A 4,496-nucleotide genomic window follows, 5' to 3' on the forward strand; every position below is an offset into this window, starting at 1 on the left:
TGTAATATTCTACTATTTGTGGAAAAAAAGGAGAGATGAAAAGTAAATATACAAATTAACTTGTTGTATAATTATATAATTATGATCCTATTGGAACAATCTACAAGAAACTAGTAACACTGTTTGCCTCGATGTGGGGTAGCTAAGACAAGGATTGCAAAGAGTATACTGTATTTGTACCCTCTGTATTTTGAATCATGAGAATGTATTATATTTAAAAGAATTTTTTTATGTGCCTGTCCTTGGATCCAACAATTTTACTTTTTTTTTTCTTACGATTTTATTGGGTAAGGGGAACAGGACTTTATTGGGGAACAGTGTTCCAGGATTTTTTCCAAGTCAAGTTGTTGTCCTTTCAATCATAGTTGTGGAAGATGCAGTTCAGCTCCAGGTCCAGTTGCCTTTGTTAGTTGCAGGGGGCGCAGCCCACCATCCCTTGTGGGACTCGAGGAGACAAACCAGCAACCTTGAGGTTGAGAGGACCCGCTCTAACCAACTGAGCCATCCGGGAGCTCAGCGGCAGCTCAGCTCAAGGTGCCCTGTTCAATCTTAGTTGCAGGGGGCACAGCCCACCATCCCTTTGGTGGGAGTCAAACCGGCAACCTTGTAGTTGAGAGCCCACTGGCCCATATAGGAATCCAACGGGCAGCCTTCGGCGTTAGGAGCTCGGAGCTCCAACCACCTGAGCCACCAGACGGGCCCCAACAATTTCACTTTTAAGAACTGATCTTTTGGGGGAAGAATGAAATGATTGTGCAAATTTTCATAAATATTATCAATTTTAAATATTATAATGTGGTATAAATTATAAATATTACAAATTTTGTAAAATTTTCCATAAGTTTTCATTTATAATATGGAAAAATAAGAAACAACTCATATGTCCAAAAACAGGAACTGATTATAAAAACATGCAACTTTGAAATGATGAAATATCACGTTGCCATTTATATGATCTGGGAGAAGTACATTTGTGGTATAGAAAAATGTTCATGAGACTTTAATGAGTTTTTAAAAAGCAGATAAACAAATAACGTGCATTGTATTTTTTCATTTAAAAAATATTTATTGGGACATAGCAAAAAGACTGGAATGTGGTTTACCAACATTTGACAGTATTTCTTTGGTATAATTATGGCATTTTTATTTCCTTTCAATTTATCTTTATCTTCTGATCTTTTTTTCTTTTACAATGAGCATGTGTTATTTATATAATTTTTTTTTAAGCCAGGGGACAGATTGTAGTCTTTAATAAAAGCATTTCCTACTCAAAAAACAAAAAGTTCTCTAGAGAAAAGGCTGGTGCTCCACTGACTTCAGAAAGCAAGGAAGATATCTAAGAGGTCCATCAATGGGAGAATTTGGGCTTTAAAAAGAATGACAACAAAGGACTGCATCTTAGGAGGGAGTTAGGGATTCATTATTCTGAAAACTGATAAATAAAAGAATTAAACATTTAACCTGGGTCTTCTATACAAATTGTACCTTGGGGTAATCACTATTTGGTGAAGGGTAGTTTGTCTTTATGGAAGTATTCCGGCTAATAAATGAAGAAGCAATGATAGAATTAGAATATTACCATTTGCAAATCCTTCATGAAATAATAGATTTAGGTAATGATCATTAATGGCCACTAACACTACAAAAAAGAAAGACATCCCAACTATGATGTATCTCCAGATGGAAGTACCCAGCACCACCTCTTAAGTATTCTTGCCCAAGAACCCAAGATGGATCTGATCAGACCTCTTGACCTAACTACCTGTTCACAGGAAATACAGGGGACAGAGGAATATGCTAAACTGTCACCAGCCAATGTAATCCGCCAATTACAGAATGTGGGAAATTATACAGGACAAATCATCCAATTTATTCAAAAAGAAATAGAAAAGACAAAAAACTTATTAATAAAGGACAATTGAGAGACATGCTGACCAAATGTAATGTATGAATGTTTGAGCCTTGATCGAAAAAAACTAACTGTAAAATACCATTCGGGAGACAATTGGGAAATTTGTATGTTGACTGGATATTCAATGATATCAAAGAACTATGGAGAATTTTTAAAAATTGTGCTAATATTGTTTTTACTTTTAGAGGTACATATGAAAATGTTTCAAATAAAATGATATAACGTGGTGGGCAGAAAAACAGTTTTCTTTCTATCCTTCTAAATTCTCCTGGCTGGACTAATAAATTAACATGAGACAGATTAACAGGAAAAAATGACCAAATCTATTATGTATGTACATATGAGGTTCCTTAAGAATATGAGACCCAGGACACACTGGGCAGTTGACATATACATGCCTCTCTGGTCAAAGGAGCGGGAGGCAGGGGCTTGGGATTTCAACAGGACAGTAGGCAATTCATAGGTAGATGAGGAAGGGCAAACATGGTAAACAAACGGTTGCCAGGCCACCCAGAAACAGTGGGACACAGAAGGGAGTCTAACAAAGAGCCGTGCTTGCATTCTCCCTGTCTGCCTCACCTAATTCTTTCATACTAAGGGTTCCCTTCCTGAAGCAGGATTTTCTATCTGAATTCCTGTAGGCAGGTAAAGGGTGGGGGGAGTCAAAAGTTCCTTTCTGAGTCTTTTGTTTCTTAAAAATAACCAGCTTAAAATAATCAATGTTCCAAAAAGGCATACCTGGGGGTGGCAAACTCTGTTTTCCCTCAATGTCTGGGATTTCCTTCAAAATAATCCAAAAAGGGCAAGTGGAAGTCACTGAATGTATACTAAAAGGAAACTAGCCATGAGTTGGTCATTGTTGAATCTGTGATAAGTGCTTATACTAGTCTCTCCACTTTGGGAAATATTTGCAATTTTCCATAAAAAAAACTATTAAAAGATAATGACATCTGCCTCACTCCTATCCCCCTGCATAAAGAATGTGGTGGGGTGAGGCCTGTCAGCTTTTCTTCTGAAATAGTAGGGAAGGGGAATTGAAGAGATTGAGTGGCACATGGCAGCTAATATGGGGATGAAGGCCCTCAGGGTTTGAGTCACTGGTGACAGCTTTGGATGATGGATCCAGCTGAGGCCTGGAGCTGGTAATGAAAAATAAAAACGAAAAGCTGGGGTGGGACTCAACAGATATAAGGCTTGTTCTATTAGCCTGCTGCACTTCTCTGAGCAACAAGCTTGTCAACATCATGTGTTCTTAACTCTGAAACAGTAAAAAGAGCGATTTGCTCATTTAACAAACACACATGACACTGCTAGCTGAAGCAGGCTTATGAAAACAGCAAAGACACAATTCTGGCCGTCAGGAAACTCACAGTATCATAAGAAGGCTAAAAACCGTATTTGGAACGCAGTACTGCTGGTACACATCAGAGAAGCACCCAAGTTTGCCTTTTGGAACCAGGGAAGGTTTCATAAAATAGCTTTTGAGTTAAAATTTCAGGACTAAGTTTGTGTTTGCCAGGATAAGAGCCAGGAGCAGAAGGATTTCAGGAAGAAGGAAATGAATTTGCAAAACAGTTTCATACTGTAAAAGGCTTGCTCTGGGAACTACAAGTATTTGCTTTGTTAGAGCACAAGGTGGGGGTCCTAGGACCTGTTCCCTAGCCTTCCAGGACCACCATACTTTATCTTTCTTATTCTAGGCCAAGGACAGGGGAAGGTTTTAAGCCCGGGATCCTTTCAGCCTTCTAAAACTAGTTTCCTGATAGGAAAGGGAGAGGACATTCCAACTTCAAGGAAAACTTATGGTAACAAACAGGGAAAGTGAGGGTTTAAGGCCCAACAAAACTACCTGGTGTGAATGGCAACAATTTACTTCTTACAATTATAGGTCCTTGTACAATGAAGAAAGACGAACCAGAAATTTTCTTAACTTCCTGCAGCAGTAAGGCTTTGTGTCCAGGGCAGGTTTATAGGGACTGTCTATTACCCGTATTTACTTCCAAACAAATCCTTCTCTCTTTTTATTTATTTATTGCTGTACAATTTGAGTTTGATGCACTTATTTCAAAACTACAGATCATACATAAAATATATAATAAAAAGGGTGTGAGTATACTACTTGAGAGAAGCCATAAGGAATCAATTAAGATTACAAAATTGTAAAAACATATCTGGAAAACGTAAGTAGCTTTGGATTTTTAAATGTTTCAGACAGCAAGGCCTTTGCCACGTGCCTTGCACAGTAGGAAATTCTTCGTGAACATCCACTGAGTGGTTTTACACAATCGTGTTCCCACGCCTCGCGGAGAACCTACCTTCCCGTTTCTCGGGCGGTCACTTCCCCTGGCTTCGAAGGGGCCAGGCCATGGGTCCAAAGTGGCGCAAGCATCGCGTGGGCTACCCGCCACCAGCTCTTCGGTTCGCGGGCTCTTGGGGTCCCGGGACCGCCCAGCTGCGGGTCCACGGGAAACCGTCTCAAGCACTTAAGGGGGAGGAGCCCGCCCGCACCTCGTCAGGGGTTGGACGGAGGAGGGGCCAGGGGCCCCGCCCCTCCTCCGTCCCGCCCCCTTCGCGCCGCCAGGTG

The sequence above is a fragment of the Rhinolophus sinicus genome, chromosome 2, assembly GCF_057876585.1.
Source record: "Rhinolophus sinicus isolate RSI-liver-muscle chromosome 2, RSI-T2T, whole genome shotgun sequence".
Lineage (NCBI taxonomy): Eukaryota > Metazoa > Chordata > Mammalia > Chiroptera > Rhinolophidae > Rhinolophus > Rhinolophus sinicus.